Raw genomic sequence first — 21,482 nt, forward strand, 5'->3', positions numbered from 1 at the left:
GGGAAGCCTGCCTCTGACTAATTTTGAGGCTTCCCTTCAGTGTAGACAAGCTATTTTGAATAAGCTATTTTGGAATAACTATTCCAGAATAGCATAATCTGAAATAACTGTGCAGTGTAGACACAGCCAGAGTGATCAAAGCTTTGATTTTGATCCCTCCCCTAATATTCCATTGGGCACAGCTGGTGCCAGGTAAAGGGTTGATACAAATTGTTCCTCCCATCCAGGTGCCATTCTGAATCATATTTCTGTCCCTGGTCCACTCCAGGGGCAGGGCCACTACACCTACCCTCAGTCTAGACCTCAAATTTGAAAAAGAAAGGCGAGGGAAGAATTAGGAAATCCGTATAGGACCAGAACTCAAGGATTTTAGAATCCTAAAGTACTCAGATCTAGAATCCACACAGCTCAGAATGCAACAGCTTGACTTCATAGGCAGGATTCTTTAGTTTTCAGATAAAATCAATATTACTAAATATACCTTGGCAAGAAGTTCCATGTTATAGTTGACTGTATTGATTTTCATATTCTTTTTTTTTAAATCTTTTTACAGCTTTTAAAGAAAAGCGTGGGACAGGCAGGCACATTGAGGTAATGAGAAATAGTATGAGTGGGTCCTTTAACCTCTCAGTTACTGGTTTAAATCAAAGTGAACTGACTCAGTGTGATCAAAACTATTTTGTTAGACATGTGTTGAATTCCACTTTGTTTAAATGCAGCAGGCACAAGGAGCAGCTATAAGCATCCGGGAAGGCATACAGATTTCAGCTACATATGTTGATTTTCTTTTGTTGTTTGGAAACACAATCACCTCTTCCCCGCTAGTGGCTGAGTAAGGCATAGAGGTGGAAAAGAACCCACCCATAGCCTACATAAAGACTTCCTTTGTGCCTGAGTCACCAAAAGCCACCAGGCAACCATCTTGAATCAGTTATTTGTAATTATTTGTGAGTTATTTAGCATCATAGCAGTCCATCATGCCTTATAGGGAGATTAAATGACATGCTTCTTTGCCCCCGACAGGGTGCGTCTACACAGCACCTTAAACTCGAAATAAGATACGTAATTTGTGCTATGCAAATTGCATATCTTATTTTGAATCTATTTTGAAATAGTTTATTTTGCAGTTTGGTGCATCTACCCATCACTAAATTGCAAAATAGTGTACTATTTTGAGCCATACCTTAACCCTCGTGCAATGAGGTTTATCAGGATGGCAAAATATTCTAAAAATATTTTGAAATACCAGGCGGCTTGTGTAGACACGGGGTAGCTATTTCGGGATACCCATTCAGTGTAGATGTACCCAAAGAGCTTACAGTCTAGGTAAAGCAAGACAGACCCAGTGTAACAAAGGAAAAGATGGCGTTAGAGAAGTACATGTCTCAACAAACAGGTCAAGAATACAAGGACCATGGTACATGACCTAAAGGTTGTCTCTCCCTTCAGGGTGATGTTGATGAAACACTAAGAAATGCCACAGTATCACTGCATGTGCTATAAATCTGCATGAACATAAGGAATAAGCACAGTATAAAAAGCAATCAGGATGATACAATTTAAAAGGCCTAAAATTGCACTCACAAATTGTTGTTGCTGTTGTAAATGTCCCTGCACTGCATTTTCTCTTGGATGGGTGTATATATACATATCAAAGAAATTAAGAAAGTACCTTTTCCATATTCGGCTTTGATGGTGTCACTATAGAATGACACATTTTAGTTAAAATCATTAGCGAATAAATATTGTTGCAGGCATCACATAGCAAGCTGATGTATAATCTTTGCATAGTAAAAGAATTCATAACTGATACACACTGTAGCACATGGGTTCCATATAAATAAGTAGGTCAGTGTTAAACTAAAGGGAAAGAGGCCAGAAAAAGAAAAGATTCAGCCACCAGAGAGAGCATGGGATGTGTCATGATCTTATATTAAATTTTGAGCTGTTCAGATTGCAACTTCTATACAGAAGTGATCTGTGATAAGTTACAAGGATGTGATCTGGCACTCAGAGATAGGTCAGAGCAATTAGTCTACACAAAGACAGGTATATGGACAACCTCTTATCTATAGATGGGGGGGATTATATAAATGCTATTGACAGTATAAGTGTATTTAGTTTCAGAGCAGAGTGATCATTAGAATTCTTGCATATTCATCAGAGTCTCCTGGGAAGGGTGACACTTAGAATCTTAGTTGCAATTATTTGTTTTGGAAATTAAGTTATGTGTTAAAGAACACAGGCACCCCGGGACTTCTGGCTCATACAGCTAATTAGGCTTCACTAAACCAAGGGAATAAGTGATTCAAGTGAAACTGAGATGGGAGATTCTGATTCACAACCCTTCTCTACTGACTGCAATAAACAAGGTCTTGAAAGATCTTCTATATTATCAACAGGGTATCAAGGTGCACTGATATTCCTAGTCTATGTATAGTGATTAGGGCTGGTTGGAAAACAACAATTAGGTTTTGAAATGTGTTTTTATTGTGATGTGGAACAAAACAGAAACCCATTAAATTTTTTGTGGCAAAAAAAAAGTGAGAGAGCTGCCTTTCAAAACAGGGACTTGAGTCTGGTCTCTCCCTGCATCTACACTGCACTGTAACTCAAAATAAGATACGCAATTTGAGCTCGCAAATTGCATATCTTATTTCAATGCTATTTCAAAAGAGCTTATTTCATCATTTGGCGCAGTCTACACAGCACCAAATTTTGAAATGAAGCGCTATTCCAAAATGTTCTTTACTCCTCATAGAATGAGGTTTATATGGATGTTGGAATAGTGAGCCTGAAATAACTGTGAAGATGTGGGATAGCTATTTCGGGTATCCTGAAATAATGTTGCAATGTAGATGTAGCTTCAGAGTTCCTTATTTCTCTGACTATTCTATATGGCTCACTCTTCTTCCTTGTCCTAACCTTCACAAAATTCCTGTCTATACTTCAGAAACCTTCCTGTAGAAACCAAGATGTGTTTGGCAAAAACATTTTGGTTCCAACAAAAGAGATTTTTTTCTTTTGCTGTAAAATAATTTAGTCAATAATTATTTTACCACTTTATCAGTGGTATTGACCTTGTGGCTTCAGAAGACCAATGACCAAAACAGAAATAACCAAAAGTCAGAGAAATTCTAGTGTTTTTATGGCTCTAGTTACTATGGTGAAGTGTATTATGCTAACCTGGCTAAGCTCCATATCGGCAATATAAAGATGCCTACTGACTGGAACAGGAGAGTCCCTCCAACCAGACGCTTCAGAGAGCACCTTTACTGTGTGTGAGATACATAATTCTGAGTACCTCATGACAGGGAGCAGGTCTGTCTTTACCTTCCTGATGTCTTGATTGAATCAATGGGCACAGCAGTTGATCCTCTGAAGAACTTGGCAATGGAAGCTTTCAGGGTACATCTGCACAGCAGGGCTTAACTCTAAATAAGCAACACAAATTGAGCTATGTCAATTGAGTAGCTTATTTCAAAATAGCTTATTTCAAAATTGGGAGCATCTACACAGCACTTATTTTGAAATAGAGAACTCTTCCTCCAACTTCCCTTATTCCCTGTTCAATGAGGGTTACAGGAATCAGAGTAAGAAGTCCTCCGGCTGGACATTATTTCAACATTATGTTGAAATAACTGCTTGTGTATAGACACACACTTTGTTATTTCAATGTAACGTCAGTTATTCCAAAATAATGGTGCTATGTAGACATACCCTCAGTCTTTGACTGTAGGAAAGTGGGTAATGGAAGTTGTGGAAATCATGAAATTTGTGTTGCCATCCTTCATAGTGAAATTTGTACTCTGCATGTTTAGAGAACTTAGGTCTTTCCCTTATTTTTGCACCTGTGCACCTCATGAGAATTATGTTGTAAACACACTGAATTTTTATTCCACACATTAAAGATGTAGCTCACACATCCATTAACAAGCTTGCATATGCCACATGACTTGCATTATACAGCCATGAAATAGAATTTGTGTTGTCGCTTACATCTCATGCACATTGTAGAACTTGTGCTTTTGGGCATGTTCTCTCCATCTAGCTATCTGTCTAATGTATTTACTTTTTACCTATCACTGTGGTATCTATGTACCACTGAAGGTGTCCTGAGTGTCCTGGCACTAGTATATGCCATGGAATTCTTACTCTCGTAGTACAATTTGTTGGAGAAGAGAATAAGGGAAGGAAATGATTTGTGTGTGTGATGGAGTTGGTGTGGTGTAGATTGTTCAGAAATTTCATTTTCTGTTGTCCAGATTTGCATGTTTTCCATTTCTCAGTCATCACACTTTACTGAAGCAGTATCTAGGTCACTAAGAAGGGTCTTCATTATTTCTTCATTTCCTCTTAACTTCAGCAGGTGACATGTGAGGAATGTTTTTGTTTGTTTTGCACAGCCACAGGTCTGGGAGTCAGGGGGATCTAGATTTTTTGCCAGAAATGTCCGGCACGATAGGACTCAGTTGGCCTGGCTGTGTTAGTTGCCATACCCATAAAATTCAGCAGGAGATATTGAAACTTCCCATCCTTGGTTAAGCACTTCCAGGCCACCAGGAGACAAGCTCAATGTGAGTGCCTGGTTTTGGTTTTTAACCATGTTGGCATTTTTCTAGAAGTAGCACATTCAATTTGTAAATCAAGGGCCAGGCTCCAGATCATAACTAGCGAGAGCTGAAGTAAAACTTTTGGACAGCTGTTCCAAATCACTCATCTGAAACATGCGGACATTCTCACCCTACCATGTGTTTTCTGGAGCTCACAGATAATGCCTGTGATTCAGTGGAATAATGTTCAACATGATACCACACTAAGCCTAGCCTTCCTGGGGTTAAAATAAGTTATTTGTCAGCTCAGAAAATGTAAATAATACATTTTGTTTCAGTGTAACATTTTTACATGTGTGTTTCCTAAGAAGACAGTGAATTCCTTTTACACAGAGAGAATGCAAGTTCTAGTAAACATTTTCTATAGTGAGTAGCTAAGTTTTTCCTGCAGAAAACCTCCTCAAGAATATGAGATTATACACTGGTCTTATTACATGCGGCACTTACTTTCCATTGTACATCGTCAACCCACATTATTATAAACCCTGAAACCAGTGTTTTCCCTCTTGAAGGGGGTGTTTGCAGAAGATTATGATTATAACCATGTTTTAATATGTAACCTTTTATTGTAAACAATTCGCTCACAATACATCTATCTTTTGTTTGCCACAAAGTTATACATTATATCTGAATTAATGATTGACTTGGCTGCATGGTAATTTATTGCTTTCAGTTTATGTAGGTACAACACGATCATTCAGTTTTCTATAGATTTTTTTCAATGTAACCTAATTATAAAAACCCTCCGCCCTCTAAAAATGTTATTTGCTTCTGGCTTTCCTATACATGTTTGGATGAAAGACATGAGCAAAATTGAATAATGACTAGCACTTGGCCTTCTTAACCGCACATTATGCTGCTCTGCAATTTGTATTTTTCCTTACATATTCATTGTTTTCATACTACATTCTGAAACCTTTCCTTCCCTGTTGTGTGCAGTATTTTCTGATCTCAGTGTGCAGAGATTTATGTGCATAATCCCCAGGAACTTGAATGTGAATCCAGCCTCACAGAGACACATATCTGGCTAGACCATGGCTTAAAGATGGGGTGAAGAATACTGCATTGGTTACTAAGGCCTTTTCTCCACTCACAGGAGGATCAGCGCTCCAGAAATCGATCTTCTGGGGTTTGATTTAGCAGAGCTAGTAAAGACCTGCTAAATTGAATGCTGAGGGCACCCCCATCAATCATGGTACTCCTTGTTGTCGCAAGGAGTAAAGGAAGTCGACCTCCCGCTGTGGAGCCGAAATCAGTGCTAGGTATGTCGACTTCACTATGCAATTCATGTAGCTAAAGTTGAGTATTTTGCATGGATTTTTTTCTGCCAGTATCGACCTGGCCCCAGGGCTCTGGTGCACAGGAATAAGAAGATGCACTGTGCCCATATGCTTTGCCTGAAGCAAGTGGGTGGGGGGAGAGGGTGGAGTCAAGGTAGTGCATCAGCCAGCACAGCTGAGCTGACACAGGGATGGGATATTTACTACTGCTTGGAAGAAGGGTGGGAATAGTGACTGCCCTTTCCTGGGATAGGCATGCTACCAGCCACTCTTTGCATCATGTTGTGTCCTTGTCGCACAATCCAGCCCACTGAGAAAAAAAAACCAGAGTTCCCTCTGTATGCAACAAATTTTCTGCTTCTACATATTGAAAAGCCTATTGGAATAATGAAGAGCACAAGTATTATGCAAATTTATTCTGTTGTAATATAGTGAAAAACCCCAGAAAGGGAATGGTGACAATAGTGATTTTTCCATCAGAATTAAGACTGGCCCAGCCATATAAGAGAACTAGGTTTTAAGGGGCGCCAAATTTGATGGAAGTAATTTTTTTCTCTATTTGAAAAAATATGAATATGTTATCTCTTATAAATGAGATTATCCAATATTGTACTTGTACAACAGTGCATCATGTCCAACGTTGAGTTATATTATTAATTTCACATTGTGGAGCACAGCTGTGTATATAAAACCAGTTCAAATGGGTCTCAGCATAGCTTTGAAAGAGCACCACCCGCGTTTGCTGCCTGGGAGCGGGGTCTGGCAACTGAGTCATTCTCAAGAGCCCAGTGTTAACCAATCACACAGTTGAGTCAGTGTTGCTTGCCACTTAGTGAAGGGTGGTCAGCAACTCGCAACAGCTGTTCTGCCGTATTACGAGCTATGATCCCCAAAACGCTGTGCCCACGAAGAATTTGTATTGTGTTGGTTTTGCAAAAATTGGTAAGAGATCTTAACAAGATTGAAAAAAGGAGAATCAGAAGTTCTGAGAGACTTGTGAGACTGGCCACCATCTTGATAGAACATGAAATCGCTTCAGAACTGTGTGTCAAACAACTTATTGCCCAATTTGCAAAATCAAAATCATGAAAAGCAAAGTTCTAAATGTTTACACAAATTGATACCCTAGTGCACAAAGGTTACAACCCAAAACCAGCTTCATTCAGTATCAAGGAATAAAGGTTTTCATAGCTTCCCATAGGACTTTAGAAGGAAGACAGATGCGACTAGAAATGTAACTGTTTATAGTGCTGACCAGAAACACTGTGTACAACTCAAAATGGTTAAAACTTTAAAGTATCAGCTATTGGGCGGTTTACCCTGTCCAATATAACTGTGTTAGGATTATTGAAAAGAAGAAACAATCAATAAAAATACTTATTTTTATTTTTCCATTGTTCATTTTGAACACCAAGCAAATAAAGATAAAATTTCATTCGAGACTTCTCACTTGTTTCTATCTTGAATGGGGGGCGGTAGGGATGATAAGTCATAGTTCGCCTAGAGTACCAAAAGCCTTTGGGCTGGCCCTGATCAGAATGAGAAATTGTTCTGAATAAGAAATGGAAAGTGATAGCAAATAATGACATCGGCACATTTTTCTATCTTCTGTATATATTCATGTCCCTGAGAAGCATTGCATATAGTAGTTTGTGGAAAACTAGAACTGCTGGTTGCAGAATTATGCAGCTGAGAGGCAAAGAAAGCTACAGAGATGTGCTTTTCACTCCTGTTGACAGAGGCCAGTCATAACACTCAGCAGCTATCACAGCTCTGAATTTGTGCCTCGAGTTGTCAATCGAAGCAGTAGCAGCAAAATGATAATAAATTGACTTAGTGCCCGAGCGTACTTACCCTCTGTAACAGTGAAGTCACTGCACCTTCAAAGCCTCTAGACTAGCCTTGCATTTAGAGCCCTGGAAACCAAGCAGCTAGATGTGCATCTTAATCATGCCAAATCAGGAAGAAAAGAAATGCTGGGTGAAATCCTGTCTCCACTGGAATAAATGGCAAAATTCCCATTGACATTAATATGCTCAGACTTTCAACCCCTCACCACATCTCTCCTCCGAATTTAGTCCCCCTTCTTTACACATGCTCTAAAAGTAAGGCAGTAAAAGTTTAAGAAATCGGTGCTGTTTCATTGTGTTATCTGGGCAAACATAAAGTGAACATAAAGTGAACCTGTACTGTGGCAGGAATCCTTCATACAAATATTTGGTCAGTTATAGAGGTGAACATACAGCTGTCACCACCAGGCATTAGAGCAGGCCAATTTTTCAAAAGTTTCCTGTATCATTTTTCATGTGGAGATTTGCACAAGCATGAATCTGTATTTGCACACTCAGTCCCATACACGAGTATTACTGTGGTCCCTATTTGTACATATGCAAAACAACAGATTCTTTTTACCACTGTATCCTTTCAAAAGTTTCTCCTATTCTAGTGTATTATAATGGACTTTAAAATGCCCCCACTTTCCTTGCCAAATAAAGTATGTCGCTTTTGCTAACCAAAGCCAGATTACTCAGTGGTGTATGAAGAAGGAGTAACATCATGGAGTTACAATTGAGAGAGAGAAGTTAGAGCGAGGTGCCAAATAACAGCAATCTATCCAGGAGTGGCATTGATGTGCTCATGGAAATATGTGACATTTCCATATCCAGGAATTTTACACTAAAACAAGAACTTCTAAGACATCTCACATCAGAGAGGAGACCTTCAACACAGTAACAAGAACTGAGAGAGCAGGATTGCTGTGTTTTAGCTGCTTTGGTCTCTATGTGAGCAGCCTGTCCAGGGATATCCTTAGGATTTATGGGACCATACATAATACGATTAAATTGGTGTCCAACAGCAGCCTAGGGGAGAATGACGATTTTTTTAGGGATATGATTTTATAAGCTTCAGCAACACAGTAATGAAATATTTTAAAGCAACTTTTTAACGACGGTCCTGTAGACTAAGACAGCAAATTCAGTAACTGGCAGTATATGTCTGGGGTTTGCAAATGCCTATAAAATGTCTTTTTCGCAGGTTGGATGCTCTGCTAACAGGTCTGGCAGGCTTTTTCACTTTTAAGTTAACTAGACCCTCCCATAGGAAACAGAGCCATACAACAGGGACAGGAAGAGGTAGGTGAGTGGACATTAAAAGCCCCTGTTTTTTGGGTGTCCTAAGCAGCTGTATATTCTGCATATGGGCAAGGATGGCTCTGATGATGTCTCAAGAGATTGCTGGTACTTTGAGCTCAAGACACCATTAGGACTACCTTCCTTCCAGTATTTCAACATTTCCAATGCCAGTGGCACCAGTAAGTGCAGGCTTCATAATAGTGAGAAGTTAAGACTAAATATGGGGCAGAGAATTTTTGCAAGAATTTTTGCAATTCCAAAAAAATTTCCATCCCAAATAAGGATGAAGATTCAAAACCTTAATCTTTGTGAACTGAAAAAAAAAAGGTTTGATCCGTTGAAACATTTTGATTTTTCCCCCTCTTTTTAAATCATAGTTGATGGTAAAATAAACTTACAATTAGAAATGAAAAAAAAAATTATTTCAAAAATGTCAAAACAAGACACCTGGATGATTTCTAAACGTTTTTTAAAAATCAAAATGAGAAAGTTTGTCAAATCCACTAATCATTTTCCCTGAACAGTTTCAACAAAGTAGTATATTCCGATGGGAAAAAAATATTTTTGTTGAAAATATTCCTGGCCAATTCTAGTCAAAATGCTCCATACAATTTTTGTTTGAGTTTTTAGTGGGCAGTTCAGCTTTTCATTTTATAAATCTAAGTCAGTTCCCATCTTGGATGTATTATGTCTTTTATATGGATAAACAGCTTTCTGAGTAGCTGGTAAGTTTTCTGTTAGATGGCCAATCTAGATAAAAACTTGCATAAAAACTCAGAGCAACCTGAAATTGGAAATTTGTATCTTGTGGAGGAAGGGGGGAAGTGTACAGTACATTCTATAAGCAAGTTGTGTCCCTTGCTTCTTTAGTTCTATTTATCATTTCAGCACCTGCAGTGATATCAGTAAAATGGCATCAGTTATATCAAGCATTAAATAATGTTATTTCCATATCAAAGAGTGTTGAACACGGGGAGACAATCACCCTTTCAGTTAGTTTCTAATAGAAATTCTGAAATAAATACTCTCTAAATACAGTCATTAACCACTGAGCAATGTTTAGATGTTTAGTGCCTGGAAAACTAATGATGTATCTGATCATTTTGATGCATGGGAAGGGGTGCAATTGGAAGACTGAAGCAGTAAACTGAGGCCTTAGGCCAACAATCAGAGCTACACAAGTGCAAAGTCCACCTATACAGCAGCAATTATAGTATAGAGGCCTATGATTGTAACCTCCTTGGGGGCAGGAACCATATCTTCATGTGTGTTTTTAGAACAGCTTACAAAAGGGGGCCCTCGCCCTGCCTGGGGCCTCAGGCACTACAATAGGGTGACGTAATGTTATCAGAAGAGTCACAACTAGATTTAAAGGTGGATAGATCCAGATCCTACTAGCTGGTGTTTCAGGCAAGTTGCTGAATACTATTAGTTCCCAATGAATCAAAAAACAGGACTATGTAGCACTTTAAAGACTAACAAGATGGTTTATTAGGTGATGAGCTTTCCTAATAAACAATCTTGTTAGTCTTTAAAGTGCTACATAGTCCTGGTTTTTGTTTCAGCTAGAATAGACTAACACGGCTTCATCTCTATTACTATTCCCAATGAATGTTATGGAAGTTGAGAGCACTTAGCCTCTCACAGAAGGACCTGAGCTCATTGCAGGATGAGAGCCTCACACAAGATTTTCAAAACCAGATGCCCAAAGCTAGACTACTAACTATGTAGTTGCCTGATCTTCCAAAGTGTTGAGTTCACAATGCCTCCAGTGGGAGCTGCTGGGTGTCTGACACTTCTGAAAATGTCATCAGTTGAAAATATTATAATAGAGTGAAATAACAATGCATTGCATTCTAAGAGATATGGCCATAACTTTGTGATAGGGTTTCATATTCAACTTTCTTTTTCTTTTTCTTTTAAAGAACCTAAATACAGACTTAGGAGTTTAACTCATGCTCACATTTTTTTAAATCTTGGCCTGAATTGCTACATACGTTTCTTTCTATGTGTGGAGATACAGACACACAATTTCCCAAAAGGCTTGATTCTGTAAGGTGCTAATAATCAGCTTCAACTCTTATTCATCCCTTTGCTCTAATATTTGGAAGAGAGCTGAAATCAGTGGGAGTGGAGGAGAGTCAGCTTTTTATCTGATCGATCATGGCATAAATCCCATAAATGGGACATTTGGAGATGTAAGGTCTATTTCATATACCACATGCTGGATAGTAACATGAAAGGAATCCACGCTTATAAAACTAAACTGGCTTTGTATTGAGACATGCTGCAACTGCAGAGACCATTCTAGCCAAGTGCCGAGACGGACTTCCTGGCACTTCCTCAAAATGTATCCCTCCTGCAAGCTTTGTACCTCCTGCCAAGTTCCATACAGGTTGCTACACTATCTATTCTACTGCTCCAATGAAAAGAATTCCAGTTTAATATGGATGCAAAGGCCCTTTGTCTTCAGCTGCAGAGATATTTGCCGTGAAAAGGGCTAACATTATGATTCCGATTCTCCATTGCATCCCTCCAGTTTTACGCTTGCATCGCTCTGTTGAAATCAGTTATGTTAGTGTAAAGCTGGAGGTGGAGTTAAAGCAAGGAATCAAGCCCTCAATGTGTGAGTTTCTTTAGCCCCAATACACCTAACGGGATCATTTTAACGTCATCACTTCAAAGAAGAGCATGTGTTCACAGCTAATTGTTATCATTTTTAATAGAAAAATTGCTCCATCTTTTAAAACATCAGCTGGGTTTGAGGCCCTGTCATAAACCTCTCTTAAAATGTAAGACTTACTCATATTCGTTTCCTGAAGGGTCCAGCTTTGCTAGTCATAATGAGATTAAACCCATTCTAACGTCATCCACCCGGAAAAGGCTTCTTAGAAATCACACTCTTCCCATACCCTGTGAACATTTCATGATGGTGGCTTTGAGTCATTTTTGTGGATCTTTGTATGGCACCTGTAGACTTTCTTACTGTGTTTTGAGCCTGATCTAGCTCTATTTAAACCAATGAGAGTTTATTCACTGACTTCAAAGAAAGGAAGATAGGGCCCTTAATAAGGAGCATTCATTTTGGGAAAAATATATTCTCTTTGCAAGCGTGTACATGTTTCTAGTCTTACAGCTTTGCTGAAGGGGATTACAGGCTATACACTGTGTCTATGAGTCAGACCGATGAATCAGAGTTTTTCCTAGTTTTCAAACTGTGGTTTTCTTTGTAATAAAGGATACATTGTCCTTTCACAGCCAAAACTACACAGTCACATCACTTTCACAGACTGACTAAAAGAAGAGGATATCCATGGACTTTTTATCTCATGAAAATCAAAAAGGCAATGCTGGAACCACATTTTTTGCCTGAATTGGCTACTTTAAAACAGACAGGGTGATTAACGTGACAGGTTTAATTTTCATTCAATGGATGCAAAATCCAAAACCAAACATGCAGCTAGGTAGATGTACAGAAAATTGATTTCTCGGTCACTCCGTCCACCTTTGAGCTCTGAAAACCATTATATTAAAAAAAGCAAAATAAACATGTGTCCACTCTGATTCATGGGTTAGTGGTGTATGTCATCATTTGAAAAGATTATAATGGAGTGGAATAACAATGTAATGCCTTCTAAGAGACATGGCCATAACTTTGCAGTATGGCTGAGGTTTCATTTCCAACTTTCTTTTTTAAAAAAATAACTCTTTAGGCCTTTTTAAAATGAAAATGGTCTTGAAAACATAAAGTGATGGATATACAGGCAGTCCCCGGGTTACGTACAAGATAGGGACTGTAGGTTTGTTCTTAAGTTGAATTTGTATGTAAGTCAGAACTGGCGTTCAGATTCAGCCGCTGCTGAAACTGATCAGTTTCAACAGCGGCTGAATCTGGACACCAGTTCTGACTTACATACAGATTCAACTTAAGAACCCCAGGCTCCGCGGCTTTGCTCTGCTTTGCTCCCCATCCCCCTGGTCTGCAGACCAGGGGGACGGGGAGCAAAGCAGAGCAAAGCTGCGGAGCACGCGGGCAGCGGACAGCCCAGACGTGTCTGGGCTGTCCGCTGCCCCCGTGTTCCACCGCTTTGCTCCCCGTCCCCCTGGTCTGTAGACCAGGGGGACGGGGAGCAAAGCAGAGCAAAGCCGCGGAGCACGCGGGCAGCGGACAGCCCAGACGTGTCTGGGCTGTCCGCTGCCCCCGTGTTCCACCGCTTTGCTTCCTCTCCCTGGTCTGCTGGAGACCAGGGAGAGGGAGGGACCCGTTCGTAACTGCGGATCCGACGTAAGTCGGATCCGCGTAACTCGGGGACTGCCTGTATAAGGTTTTTGGGTCAAGTCCTTTCCTGGTGTAAATCAATCAAGCACCCCTGAAGTTAATACAACAATGCTGATTAACATCTAATCCGTTATCCAACCATGCCCATTAGTGAAATAGTCTCCCAGGAGAAGGGATGGAAGCCCCATTTCATGGGGCACATTGAAAATGAATCTGGATGCAATACTGTCAAATGCACAAAAGCCATCAGCAGGGAGATGGGCTTGAGGAATGTAAAGGCCCTTACCATTGCTGGATGCTGTGATATGTTGAGAGGAGTTGTTTGCAACACAAAATTAGTTTAGCACCAGCTAAGAAAAAAAATGCCAATTGCCATGATTATTAGTGAGAAAAAAAGACCAGAAATAGAAGAGAGAAATCTCTGAAAAGATTGTAGAACAACAGTTTTTTGGGTGTTTGATTTACTATTCAAGTGTGCACAGCTGCTGCTAGCAGGGAAAAATCCCGGCAATGTGCCAAGTAGGAGCGACAAGGGTAGAACAGCAATAAGAGAGAGAAAGATTGTTTGCAGACTTGGCTATTAAACTGACTTAGAAATAGTTCCCTTCATTCTTCCCTGCATAAAATAGTTGTCTATTTTGGATGGAGTGCCACAAACGTACAGAGATGGCACTGAAATGTTGATTCTATCGCATAGTAATTGCAGGCTTGGGATCCACCCCTTGTTGTTCCGCAGCTCCAGTCCAGTTTTCCTCTTAAGCAATATTAGCCGCATTAGCAGCATCCCTATTTGCAGTTTATTTCTCTCTCTCTCATCTTTCAAACAATAAGCCTGAGTGGGAGATATTTAATTATTCATTTTATTGGGACTGTAGCTGTCAACACTGGCTGTCCAGAGCGGCTTAGGCTTTTTCAGTGATGCGACTGAAGCAGAAAATAGGTAGATGCGGAAAATGCCACCTGCTGGGAATGGTTCCAATACAAAACAGGGATGCTTGACAAAATTGGTCACAGCAGACCCTTCCCCACTTCTTTTCAACAGACTGAAGGATGTTTCCCTTTGGACCCAGGGATTTTTTTCATCATTCATGCAGATACTGATTGGCTTGGTCACGATAGCATTGATCAGCTTTCTTAGGATGGCAGTCCTGTAATATGTCCGTTTATTCTGCTGCTCCTGCAACTGGACAGCAAACAGTGCTGCTACTTACTCTATTCTGTCTCCCTAGCAACTTTTATTTTTGCATGGGTTTAAGCTTTCAGCAGAACTAGATTCATCTGCAGAGCAACAAGAGCCTGGATCAGACACTCAGCCGATGGAGCGGGGCCAATTTTCATCAGTTCAGAATCAGGCCTGCTATCCCCAAATTGTGTACTGATTAATGCTCAGCCAGAGAGAAGGACTGGATCTGGATTACAGGTTTGGATTACTTTGTTTATGAGGTGCTCTTGTTTTGGTGATTAATGTCTCAGCATTAAACAAGCGTGGCTTCAAATCTGGCTTTGAAACATGGCTCTAGAAATGCTGCCAGCTAATGTTCCTTCTCAGTCCAGTGACTCCCTTTTTATGGGAAGTCTGAATGCTATAACTTTTACAAGAGCCCCTACTTGTCCCTATTTGCAAACAAAATTTCTATTTGTTCCAGGTTCCAGAGAGGTGAATGCGCCAGCTCAAATACTAAACAATTTTCATCAAGAAAGAATCATGATCAACATGGTCTTTTCAAGTGAGTAAATGAATTCCATGGAGACACTCTGAGTGCAACTTTTTGCTCTTCCACAACTCCGTTGGAAACTGGATTCCAATTAGATGGAACTACTTTAGCCTAAATGTGTTAGTGTCCATTTTTATTTTCTGATACAGTTCAATCAAGTTTCTTTTTTACCTTTATATCAGTAATTAAGTTGGCTATGTGTATAACTAATATTACTATCACAGTTTCAAATTTTTGAGTGAGAACAGTCATACAGAGGGGCTGTGTCTACACTGGCACCCTTTTCCATAAAAGGGATGCTAATGAGACACTTTGGAATTGCAAATGCTGTGGAGGATTTAAATATCCCCCGCGGCATTTGCATGAACATGGTTGCTGCTTTTTTCCGGCTCGGGGTTTTGCCGGAGAAAAGCGCCAGTCTAGAATTTTCGGAAGAATTTTCGGAAGTGCCTCAGGCTCACATCAATGTGATCAATGATTTCAATGGGAGTTACCGGCCTACATAACCTTGAGGGCATAAGTGACTCAGAAACATGAATCTCATTGACTTCTGAAAATTTTACGAAGCCTCTTTCTATTGTATGGCCATAATCACCTAACGTAAAAAATTTAAGACTTGGGTATAATTTTCAATATCACCAATTGGACTTATGAAAATTGGACAGGCTTCTAAGACACTTATGCACCTCTGAAAAATGTACCCTAAACCTCTAGGTTTGCAGCACTCTATTTTGATTTCAGGCTTGTATTTTATCATCCTTACAACTGTACTGCTGCATGATTAAAAAATAACAAAATGTTGATTTGAGGGCTGTACTGAGATGGTCATATTGGCTCCAGAAATGAGTGAAGGGACCTAAAGATTTATCTCTAGGAGATTTGGGTTTATTCCAGCCCAACGATCAAAAATATTGACTGTTCAGAGCTCAAATGAGTTAGTGGATCTCAATCCAATTCCTCATGGACAAATGTCCGCAACATAAAATATCTGACAAGTTGGGCACCGCTGTTAGAACTCTGAGCAGATACGCAACAAGAAATGAATGAGCATGAAAAGTGAAATATCTTTCCAACCCTCCAGGTGGGCTTTCCTCAACATGGTTGATGCACATTGATTGGATCCGTGTGGGGATGTCTACACTGCTGCTTCCTATGCTGTTATTGTTCAGTGGATAAACAGAGGATTTTAGGCTTGTGGTCGCTGGAGCACCTCTCACAAGTGCTCAAATTGTCCACTTCTCTGTGAACCCAATTCTTTTGGGCTCTGTCCAAGTCGGACATGATTCTTGGGAAAGAGGAACTGCCTAAGACCTTGTGCACTGTCCAGTCATCGATGATTTGAAAGCTTTGCTAACCAAAAACTGCAGCATTCTTCTGCAACTGTGATTGCAGTGTTCTTATTCCAAGCCTTTACTATACTTTGCACCATTAATTTAAATAAAGTCAAATTTCTCTGGCAACTAAGCCATAACTGAATGCTTTTACATAGTCCTTGCCAACCTTCTGATGGCAAAAGCTTATATCTCATGCCTTGTCTGGACCATTACACTATATCATGGGTAGCTGAAGTTGATATGGCTTAACATTTGTAGTGCCCTGAGTGAACTCCATTTCTTGTCTCCATGACCAGATCGACTGTATTATGCTTTTCTGAACTTAATTATGTTCCCTACTAGTGGAGCAGCCTATTGTACCCTTTAAGATCTAAAGTATCCAAAAGGGTGTTATAAGGAGAAGGGTGAAAATTGTTCTCCTTGGTCTCTGAGGATAGGACAAGAAGCAATGGGCTTACATTGCAGCAAGGTAAGTTTAGGTTGGACATCAGGAAAAAACTTTCTGCCTGTCAAGGTAGTTAAACACTGGAATAAATTGCTTAGGAAGGTTGTAGGAGTAGGCTAGACAGACACCTCTCAGGGATGATTTAGACCAGGGGAGGCCAGCTTTTAAAGGGGAAGTATCTTTTTTTTTTTTTTGCTCAACAACTCTGGCTGGTGGGGAGCTCTTCTTTTTTTTTTTCCTCTCTCAACAATTTCTGCTGCTGTTTCGGTTCTCTTCGTTTAATGTGTTAGCCACCCCTGATCTAGACAGTGCTGGGTCCTGCTGTGAGGGCAGGAAACTGGACTCAATGACCTCTTGAGTTCCCTTCCTGTTCTAGTGTTCTATGATTCCATGAAGATAACTTATAGTGAGAATGTTTGTGAGCCTGGCTTGCCAGCTCCCCAGAACTGAGGATGTCAGAGACCTATTAGCTCCTTTAATCACTTCTTCTACCAATATGGCATTGTTCAACACAACATGTTGTAGAATGCTTGGTCTGTCCAGTTTTAAATGACCCATGTAATGACATTTCTGTCACTTCCCTCTGGAGAATATTTCACAAAGTATTATTGTTTACTATTAGGAAATTTTCCTGATGGTCCTCCAAACTATCCCTTAGATTAATTTTATCCTAATATTGTTAATTACTATATGCCTCTTTCTCTTTTGTGTAAATTTTCATGCAGTTATAACCTTAACCTTTCTTCATCATTTGGACAATTTACACATATGAATGCATACCCAGGGTATGTACCCATTTAGACATTTACCATCTTTTTTTTTAGTTCCCTCAAATTTATTTCTGGTTTTGAGCAGCACAGAACCATACCAAGTATATTAGATCCAACAACTAGCAGATATATAACACCTGTCCCGTGATAAAATGTCTCCAAAGCTCAAAACCACATTACTGTAATAAGGTACATATTCACAGACACCATTCCTTCTTCCAGAAGCATAATTTTCTACAAAATGTTTAATAAGTGAATGCAAGCTATAAGACTTATTGCAGGTCAAGTTTACTAAAAGGGACATTATTGGCAACCCAAAGTAGTTCAAACATTCATGATGCAAACAAAGACTTTCCATATCACATTAGCTTTGCTAGCCACCCAAAGATTTTTAGGGATCTCAAGCTTGCATGCTTATTTGGAGGTTTACAATTTCTGTTGACTTTATTTGGAGCGTTATTATCTTAATTAATTAACTACATAGCAATTCTATTGGGTTTGATCGACTTTCTGATACAAGATGACCCACGGGAAGATAAAAGCAAGTGATTTTGATTTTATATTTGTGATAAAACAAAAAATCCTAATGTAGACTTAGGCTTTGGGCACATTTTCCTTCTGGTTTCATCCTGTAATTGTTTTCTATTTGTGTGGATGGCCCACAAAGTTCTATCCAGAGTTCTTGTCCATGTCAATTCAAAGATGCTAACAGCTGAGGTGACTAGCCAATTTGAATGAGCATTTCTGACATTGGAGAATGTATTGAATAGAAGCTCTGCATCAGATTAAATGCAATCCCAGTTCACAGATACACTTTTTGTTTGTCTTCCTTTATGATTTACTCCACCTAAAAGTGATGCTTGTTCTAGTCTGGAATAGTCTGCAAAAGGAAATGAGATATACAGACAATTGCCATGTTGCTGATATACAAAGAGAAATGATATGCTGTTCACATATGTAATTTTCTAATGTCGGAAGTCACTTTCTCAAAAGTTATACGCCTACCTCATTTACATGTTTGTAGATGGTTACAGACACTAATGAACTTTGGTGTAATTCTGCTGGGGTCTGGAAAATGAATTGACCTTATTTCATGTATAGTCATGAAATACGTGACTTCATCAGAACATGGTAACACTGACAAGCAAAGTATCTGTTGAGGCGTGATTCAATAATATTGTGTATTTCATTCTTTTCCTACTTTATATACCCTTTGTATAATTACTTTTACATTCACATCTCTGAAAATTTCTTTAAAATAATAATAGATGAATTTTTTGTATTAAGATATTACCTAGCTTCATTGGGACTCTCTGGTCCAGCAACAATTGTGGTCTTACTGGACCACAGATGTTACAGGGCCAGAGTGTGTCAGTTCAGAGAGGTTCAACTTGTACTAATGTTATTGGGGGGGAAACATTGTTTTATCTCTCAACATTTTTTGTGTTGCTTTTTCTTGCATTTACATTAATAAAATACCCCAAATGCCTGCATACAAATGCAACAAGTGTAATAAGTCCAGTTTAGTGCTATTGTATCATTTTATTAAACCTCACTAAACAACTCACTCAACTGATTTCACGTCTTGGGATACTCAGCTTCTTCAGTTCAGTCAACCACTCTCAAATATTCCAGAAAGCTCTTTAGGGTTTCCCTCTGAAATCTGTCCAGTATTGCACAACCCCTCTGCTCCATTTCCCCTCAGGGACACAAACCACATGGAACACCACAAGTTTTCTGAGCTGCTTCTTTCTCGAACCCTCATGCCCCAGATCCCCATTCTAGAATCCCAAGAATCCTTCTCCATACAAAATGCAGGACAATGTAGCACTTTAAAGACTAACAAGATGGTTTATTAGATGATGAGCTTTCGTGGGCCAGACCCACTTCCTCAGATCAAATAGTGGAAGAAAATAGTCACAACCATATATACCAAAGGATACAATTAAAAAAAATGAACAAATATGAAAAGGACAAATCACATTATATCATCAATTCACAGACACTTACCTTCCTTCCTTCCCTCCCCCCCCCCCGCATCCCCCTCCTGTTCTGCAATGTGATTTGTCCTTTTCATATTTGTTCATTTTTTTTAATTGTATCCTTTGGTATATATGGTTGTGACTACTTTCTTCCACTATTTGATCTGAGGAAGTGGGTCTGGCCCACGAAAGCTCATCATCTAATAAACCATCTTGTTAGTCTTTAAAGTGCTACATTGTCCTGCATTTTGCTTCAGCTACCCCAGACTAACACGGCTACATTTCTATCACTCTTCTCCATACATACACCCTTATATATTTCCCTTCTCCCATTGAACTTTGCACCTCCAAGCCCGCATTAGCTCTGAAACCTCTTCCCTCCCCACCTTAAATATCTCCCCTCTCCCACTGAGCCTCAACAGCACTCAATCGTCCAGGGTCCACTCTTCTTTCCCTCCTTAGGGTATGTTTACACTAGCCACCCTAGTTCGAACTAGGGTGGCTAATGTAGTCATTCGAACTTGCAAATGAAGCCCGGGATTAAAATATCCCTGGCTTTATTTGCATGTTCTCGGGTGCCGCCATTTTTAAATGCCCGGTAGTTCAAACTCCGTGCCCGCAGCTACACGCGGCATGGGCTAGGTAGTTCGAACTAAAGCCCCTAATTCAGACTACCATTACTCCTCATTGCAAGTTCAAATGACTACATTAGCCACCCTATTTCGAACTAGAGTGGCTAGTGTAAACATACCCTTACATATTCTTCCTCTCTGTCTGGGGCTGCTCATGAGAAGGATTGGGTAGTGCCTTTAGGAGGTGGGAGGCCGTTGGGGAGGGGTTGCAGAGCTATTTGTGTTGCAACATGATCCCTGGAGTCAGTGCTACTCAGGTTCAATCTAGTCACCCTGATGGCAGGAAGAGGGCCACGTTTGAGTGAGCGGGGCTGTGACCCACGAGCAAGGTCACAATGACCAAAGAGGACAGCAGGGCCCAGTCCAGAAAGACAGGAACTATCGATGCAGGGCGAGTTGTTCATTTGGTGTTGTTTTTATGTTTCCATTTTATGCTGTAGCCAAAATACATGGGGGTCTACACCTAGCAAGATCTAGATTAAATGGGGTTGCTGGTTCATCAGATGTAGAAATGGGGGCCCAGTCTCCCATCTAATCACAGGAAAGTAAATCTTCCCTTATAATTTTTGCACACACTGAAAGTTGGAAATAAGGTGACTCCAAACAGCTAGAGCATCACAGAAATTGATAATATATTGGTCAACTGCTGCCCAGATTTACATCTGCAGGAGCTAGGAGCAAATATTTGGTTGTGGAGTTTTCCAGATGCAGCAGAGAGCTCAACTCTTTCCGAATGAAAGCAGCCTCTGCTGTGTTTAGCTGATCTTCCCAAGCACCTGATGTAGGCTCAGCCGATAATTGAGAACACTGATGGGAAACGTGACCTTTTCCAACCCAAAAAATACTGGCTACATCTACACTGGCATGATTTTCCGAAAATGCTTTTAACGGAAAAGTTTTCCGTTAAAAGCATTTTCGGAAAAGCATGTCTAGATTGGCAGGATGCTTTTCCGTGGCCAATCTAGACGCAGTTTTGCGCAAGAGGGCTTTTGCCCGAACGGGAGCAGCACAGTATTTCCACAAGAACGCTGACGATCTTACATGAGATCGTCAGTGTTCTTGCAGAAATTCAAACAGCCAGTGTAGATAGCTGGCAAGTTTTTCCGCAAAATCAAAAACGTGCCAGTCTAGACACAGCCACTGTGAACAACCCTTTGAAAATGCCCATGGCTACCCAGGCAGAGCAATTGTTTGCAATAAGTTTTTCTTTGGATGGGTCAGGCGTTCATAATGTCCACTGGTTATGTATGTAGGTGAAAACTGATCCAAGGATGGTTTCAAGCCCTGTTGTGTTTTGA

The 21,482-nt window shown here is 40.0% G+C and overlaps 1 long non-coding RNA gene across 1 annotated transcript; it reads left to right on the plus strand.

Moving 5' to 3' along the window:
• Nucleotides 1-488: 488 nt before the first annotated feature.
• On the plus strand, nt 489-16,556 carry LOC142831141 (uncharacterized). Its single transcript, XR_012906797.1, has 4 exons — nt 489-591; nt 5,710-5,875; nt 14,953-15,033; nt 16,103-16,556. It is a non-coding gene; the product is annotated as an uncharacterized LOC142831141 (long non-coding RNA).
• The last annotated feature ends 4,926 nt before the right edge of the window (nt 16,557-21,482 follow it).

This window comes from Pelodiscus sinensis, chromosome 12 (assembly GCF_049634645.1).
Source record: "Pelodiscus sinensis isolate JC-2024 chromosome 12, ASM4963464v1, whole genome shotgun sequence".
Classification (NCBI taxonomy): domain Eukaryota; kingdom Metazoa; phylum Chordata; order Testudines; family Trionychidae; genus Pelodiscus; species Pelodiscus sinensis.